This window comes from Manacus vitellinus, unplaced genomic scaffold, assembly GCF_001715985.3.
Source record: "Manacus vitellinus isolate BGI_N305 unplaced genomic scaffold, ASM171598v3 scaffold_13_pilon, whole genome shotgun sequence".
NCBI lineage: Eukaryota > Metazoa > Chordata > Aves > Passeriformes > Pipridae > Manacus > Manacus vitellinus.
The window spans coordinates 14,428,175-14,435,656 of record NW_021938999.1 but is presented as its reverse complement, the minus strand read 5'-3'; positions in this window follow the sequence as shown (position 1 = coordinate 14,435,656).

Below are 7,482 nucleotides of genomic sequence, written 5' to 3'. Positions count from 1 at the left end.
GTAGATGAAACTCTAAATTCAACCATTTTGGCTCTAAAAGAGAAAGGATTAGAGATATCCCCTGAAAAGATTCAAAAGGAAGCACCCTGGAGGTATCTCGGACTACAAATTACTGTGAAAACTATCAAGCCTCAATCAGTTTTAATTGACAAAAGGTCCGAACTTTGAATGACCTCCAAAAGTTACTGGGAGCAATTAATTGGATTCGGCCTGTGCTGGGGATTTCAACCGGAGACTTGCACCCCTTATTTGAGCTGCTAAAAGGAGATGCTGACTTGTCCTCCCCCAGATTCTTAACACCAGAATCAGAATTAGCCCTTGCCACTGTCGAAAGGAAAATATCAGAAAGACAATCCTGCAGGAAGATGGAGGGACTGCCATCTTCCTTAGTTATTATTCGTGAACAGAGACAGCCACTAGCCCTCCTGGGCCAGTTCACTGACGACAAGAAAGACTTCTGCTTGTGGGAGTGGGTATTCCTCCCTCATCAATTCTCCAAAACAATTACAACAATTGCAGAAATGATTGACAAATTAATTTTCAAAGGTCGCACCAGGTGTTTAGAACTCAGTGGAGAGGAACCAGATTTTATCTACCTCCCACTGACTTCTGAACACCTGGAACAACTGCTGCAGAAATCCATTGATTTTCAGATCGCCATCGGGGGTTACCCGGGAGAAGTCAAATTTCACCTCCCAGCGTGCCCATTTTTACAAAGACTTATTCAGATTCCACTAATATTAAAAACTGTGCAATCAAACCTCCCAATTAAAAATGCAAAAACAGTTTTTACCAATGGGTCTGGGAGAACCGGAAATGCGGTCATTGTTTGGAACGAAAATGGTAATTGGCTTCAAGACATTCATAAAGTTCAAGGTTCTCCACAAATCGTAGAATTGTCAGCAGTTGTTCGCGCCTTTCAAATTTTTGATAAGGAACCGATCAATATTGTTTCAGATTCGGCGTATGTTGTGGGCGTAGTAAAAAGGATTGAAAATTCGTATTTAAAAGACGTGTCCAATGAGAATCTTTTTAAGCTGCTAACAAATTTGTTGTTTTTAATTGAAAATAGAGAATTTGGCTATTACATCGTCCACATGAGGTCGCATACTACTTTGCCCGGTCCTGTGGCAGAGGGAAACCAAATCGCCGACCATCTGGCAGGTATGGTTGTCACCCCCAATTTATACCAACAGGCAAAAATCTCCCACGAATTCTTCCACCAGAATGCGCGGTCACTACAAAAACAATTCGGTCTCAAATTGGCACAAGCAAAGGAAATTCTAAAAATGTGTCCTGACTGCCAAATGATTACTCCATTGGTTCCGGAAGGAACAAACCCTAGAGGTTTAACTGCATTAGAGATTTGGCAGTCAGATGTCACACATGTGGCTGAATTCGGCAAATTAAAATATGTACATGTGTCTATTGACACTTTTTCAAAAATGATTGTGGCCACCGCGCATTCTGGTGAGAAAAATAGGGATGTTAAAAGACATTTTCTGTCCGCATTTGCTAGGATGGGTGTCCCCAAACAGATCAAAACCGACAACGGACCCTCCTATGTATCTGCGGACACGAAAAAATTCTTTGAAGAATGGGGGGTGCACCATACCACTGGGGTCCCTCACAATCCCACAGGACAGGGCATAGTAGAGTGAGCCCATCAGAATATCAAAAATTTGCTCAAAAAACAAAAAAGGGGGAGTATTGGCCTAAGCCCCCAAGAGAAATTGGATAAGGTAATGTATGTTTTAAATTTTTTAAATTTGATGGAGGAATCAGAAACTCACACAAGCAGAAATCCTGTCGACCGACATTTTAAATCAGATTCTTCCCCATGAGAACAGAAAGCAAAAATTATGTACAAGGACCCAATAACGGAGATATGGACGGGCCCTTTCCCCCTGATCACATGGGGGAAAGGGTACGCCTGTATTGCAGGTGACACCGGACCAAAGTGGGTCCCTGCCCGCCGGATTAAGATCTTCCAAGGCTAAAGGAAAAGAACACCCATGCATATGTCTCACCTCTTCTTGATCATCGGCATAGGACTCGTCCCTCTCTGCACCACGATACCGCTGCGGGAGTGGATGAGTCAACCTGCAGAAAATCTATGGGTAACGCTGGCCAAGGCCACTGGCATGGACACCTTGTGCCTGGCCTTGACCAGCGCAGGCAGTCCGTTTAGGACGTGCCTGGTAGGGATCCCAATCACTCCACCGGAATGGGATACGTTCGTGTCTCAAACACGAATCAGAGGACCCCTGCCACTTAATTCCCCCAATCTAGCGCAGACCATATCAGCACTTACCTTTGTTGACATCCCATTCCAAGAAATTGATCTCCTCGGTTCCCTACCCTCTATGACTTGTGTTATTTTTCATAGGTATACCCAGCCAGTTTTATTTACACCCCATGATGTGACTCCCTACAAATCCATCTATCAAGGGACCACTTCGCCGTGGTGCAACAATTCGACAGCCACCACCATACCAACGGAGCATATACCCAGAAACATGCGACTTCCAAAAGGGTATTTCCTGCTGTGCGGAGATCGGGCGTGGCCCGGCATTGGCCCACAGCGTTGACCCACACCTCTGCCCTTCCCAGAGGACTGTGATTCCAATATTCACATTTGGTCTCGTGTGAAGAACTTCTGGGCGTCCTTCCCTATCCCCGGGATAGGAACAGCCCATGCCCTGTCCCTACTGACCCACCTCGGTTGTTGGCTGACAAAAGAGGCCAATGCCACAACCAAGGCAATAGAAGGTCTACTAGCGGACACGCAAAAATTGAAGGAAGTCAGTTTACAAAATAGAGCGGCTATTGATTTTCTCCTCTTGGCACATGGCCACGGGTGCCAAGAATTCGAGGGGATGTGTTGTATGAATTTTTCCGATCACTCTCAATCTACCCATGAGAGTATCCATCAGCTAAAAACATTGGTCGGAGAAATTCATCAGTCCAAAAGCGAAGGCTTCAATGATCTTTTTGATTGGCTAAAGCTTCCTTCTCTAACCAAATGGTCTAGAAAAATCATCATTATGTGTGTATTATCCTTATTTGTTCTTGTTTCTTTGTGTACCTTTTTACCCTGTTTTATTATTTGCCTCCGTAAGTTGCTGGTTTCCACCATAACCGCGAACATCGCTGCTGCTTCAAAAAACAAAGAAGGGGGAGATATTGGAGGAGGAGAGATGGAGTGGGAAAAATATGAAGCTTGAAGAAAGATTTATGACCCCTAAATGGACACTTTTGTACCAGATTGGACACTCTTATACTGGATATGACATTCCCTGGACTTGACAGTTTTACTCCACTTTTCCCCAGTTTATTATTATATTGTTATATGGTTGTGTGTACCCCCAGTTGTTGTTTTTAAATTTATCCTCCATATTGTCTCCTTCTTCCCCTCATAGTTTTCCGCCTTAACCCTGTTTTCCCGCTCCTCTGCCTGCCATTGGCTGATCTTTGGTGCAGTGCAGAGGCAGCTACCATTGGCCCATTTCCCCAGCTACACCCAAACTCCTCCCCTCCTTACCCAGTTACCCAATCACATTCATCCCTGAGTTGCCAATCTTATACTCCTCCCTAGCCCAAACTCCACCCCTAAACCTACCCCATATAAGTTACTGTTTCCCTAATAAAGTTTGGCATTGCTTCCCGAGACTTCTACTGTGTCAAGACCCTGATTTGCAGTGCCCAATCCCATTCCTTTTTCCCGCGGGTCGTGGCAATCTAGGCGTGCATAAATTCACATATTAGTTTTAAATAGAGATTGTATCTGATATCACTGAATTTAACATTCCGACTTCAGTCTGAAAAACTGTCAGTTTATAGCTGATTTTCTGCAACCTTTACTTACACAACCCAGGAACTGATTTAGCCTTTGAGTGCACCAAACAACTGACTTGCCCCAAAAGAGCAGAAATGGTATTTTAACTATTTGAAAGTTAAATTGTTTAAATGGTTTGCTAGAAGAAATCCAGACAGAAAACAAAACAACTAATGCTGGAGACCATTTTGTCCTATCAAAAGCCAGTTTGGAGAGCTGGTGGACAATATTCCTCTTGTTTTTAAGCAAGTATCAGAAATTATTGAGAACAAACAAGGATTTGGTTGCTCTATGTTGAATTTAAGGGGGTCAGGGTATTTTTGGGTTTTGTTAGTTCTATATGAGCTGGCATACTTGAAGTAGAAAGGTCTCAGCATTTTTGGTGGGCAAATAAATTGAATGATGAATTGCTGCTACAATTAGACAATCAGGATAATAGAGAAATAGAAATTAAAACCATTTATGCTTGTATCAATCCAAGAAGTAATATGCATTCTGCCTACCTGTTCCAGTCTTATGTTTGTAAATTGTTTTTTCCAGCATTGAGCAAGAAATGATATTTCAACTGCTTTGGTGCAAAATTTGGCTAAAAAAAAAGAAAAGAAAAAAAAAGAATATAATAATGAAACTAATGATATCAAGAAGCCTAACAATATCAGCAAAAGGAGAAAGGCTTATGAGGAAGCAGAAGAAAACCCTAAGAGGGTGAACTAGCACAGTGAAAAAAAGTGTAAATACGAAGACTGCAGGGTAGTCAGGGAACAGCAAATGTGAATTCAGTGAAAATAGAAATGTTACCTAATTTCTATAGTTTGGACAGGCTTAATAAAATAATCTGTTACTGAAGAATGGTGTTATTGATGTTAAGGGAAATACATATTCACTGTGGAAATAAAAATGAAGTGAGAAACAGATCTGGGTAAAGGGACACTGCTGTTTCTTCTTCATGAGCTGGAAACGCATTCTCTTTTTGCCTTATAGACTTTCACTGCTCTGATGGTCTGCATTTTCCTCTTCACATTTATCCATGACTATTTTGTACCTGTTTATCCTTGTACCAGCATTATTCATTAGCTAAAATGTGTCTTTTCTCTCTTCTGTCTGCTCTTACAATTTCAGAGGGTGAGCATACTCTGTATCTGCCCCCGGCTTGTGAAAGCAAAGTACAATTAATCCCAGGAACCTTTCAAAGCCCTTGCTCCAGTTTGAATTTCCTTCTTTTGCATGGGTGGCCAGAAGGGTATTCCACAGTCAGGATGGGGTCACACAGGCTATATATGCATGGGAATGTAAGAAACAGCGTTCACACTTGCAATTTTTCACACTCAACCCAAATTCAAGTGCTTTATAGAATCACAGAATCATTTAGGTCAGAAAAGACTTGTAAAACCATTGATACAACCACCAACCCAGTACCACCATATTCACCACTAAATCGTGTCCCTGAGTGCCATATCCACAAGTTTTTTGAACACTTCCAGAAATGGCAATTTCACCACCTCCCTGGGCAGCCTGTTACAATGCCTGACCATCCTTTCAGTGAAGACATTTTTCCTAATATTTAATCTAAACCTCCCCTGAAGGAAACAATACAGAGGAACAGAAAACAATACAAATATAAAAACAATGCAGGGGAACAGAACGAGATTACAGGTTTATATTTGGTTATCTTCTATCTACATAACATTAATGAATCATAGTAATCCTCTTAGCAGCCAACATGTGCAGCAAACATTTTTTTCCAACTAGTCCCTAAAGTCATGATTTTCTTCTTGCTCTGTTACTGCCATCATCATTCAACTTTTTCATCCTGTATGATGTTTGGCCCTCCCCTATATAGGCAATTCCTTTGTGTCATCATTAAATTTTAACAGAAAAACCACATATCACGAGCCAAGATTACTAATGAAAATATTAGATGAAATAAGTCTCTAATCTAGTTTTCAAGCTAATTGTCTAACCAACATTTTACCTCAACATTTCACTTTTTCTCTTTTAAGTCTATTCATTACCCATTTTAAAATTCTTGTGCTAATCCCTGATTTCTCTATTTAGCTAATAATTTTCCTTGTGGAATTCTATCAGATGCTTTGTAAAAGTCCAAGTAGATTAGATGTATTTCATTTCCTTTGTCCAGAAAATCAAAGGAAAATAGCAGCTTAATCCAGCACGATCAAGTAAGTCTTTGTAAACCCATGTTGTATTTTATCACATTTTTTCTATGTCTTTAATTACCTTCAAAATCTCCTCTAAAGTATTTTATAGAAATGAGGTCAGAAACAGAAAAGAAAGTGATTTTTTTTTGCTTGTTTTAAGGGCTGTGTGATACCTATGACATAACTATAACTATATCATCTTTTTCCTTAACCTTATTGCATAATGCCTCTTCTTCTTCTTCCCTTTATGCAAGTAGTGAAACTTCAGGTGCTTGTTTTAACATCAGTTATATTTTTGGCAATTATTAGTTTACTTTAAAACTTTTTGACTTCAGGAACACAGCATTTTTTGAGCACGTTTTGCTAACTTCTACCATCTCATTTCATATAGTAGAAACAAGAAGAAATTAATTATATCATCTCTAGCTGGCAGGAAGCTCCAAGCCATAGAATGACTTGGTCTGGATTATTTGCACCTTCATTTGCTGAGCTAGATACAAAGAGAAGGAAACTTTACTCTTGGGAAGCTGGACCCCTGGACACTTGCTATGTTAGCTGCAGCCATATTTCTAGATCTGTTGTCATTTCTGCATCACAATTTCCTCAAAATATTTAGTAAATTGAAAGGTTTTATTCCCAATATCCAGTACATTTCGTGCATAAAGAAGTTCAAAGATATCTAATGACCAATTAAATACCTGTAATGAAGGCCAAGGGCAGCAACTTCAGTTCTTAGACATAGCAATATGTTTACTAGAAGGATAAAGAAAAGATACAATGTCCTATTTCCTCCTGCAAACTCTTCAATCTCATTTCCCTTCCCCAAACTTCCACAAAGGTTCACCTTCTTCCTAGCAGCCCTGCATCTCAAACTTGACCTCTCTTGAATTATCCCACCCTTCTTGCCACACCAAAACTTCACTGCTGCTTTCTATTTACTTTTCCTTATTTATACTCTCATAAGCTCTTTCATGTGCTAAGAATTTTCTTCCACATCAAAACATCATGTTGTTTGTAGGACTGAAAAGCCTGAGGCTGAGCCACTCTTCTCACTTTCTGACCAAAGAGTAAGGTGTGCTTGGCTTTCTAGTGCAAAATTGTATGGATAAAACAACAGATGCAAAAAAAGAAAGCATATATAATAAGAACAAGGGTTCTTCATATCATGGAAAAATCAGTCATGAGGAACTATGATGAGGAATGAATGATATGAGTTTGTATAAAAAGTGACAGACTTGATCTCTCTCCTGCGCAGAGGCAGTTTCACTTGTTGCAAAAGGTGTTAGTAAATCAGTGTCTCCTAAAACATCAGCTTTGCAACAAATACCAAGATTATGTTGAACAGAGGAATGCACAGGAACAGGATCCCAGCGAAATGACAAGATACCCTGCAGGTACAAAGGGGGCAATGATGCTCTCCTAAAAGCTGGGTAAAGCAAAATCTTCATGCCCACAGATTTCAGACAGAAGATCCAATATAAGAAATAA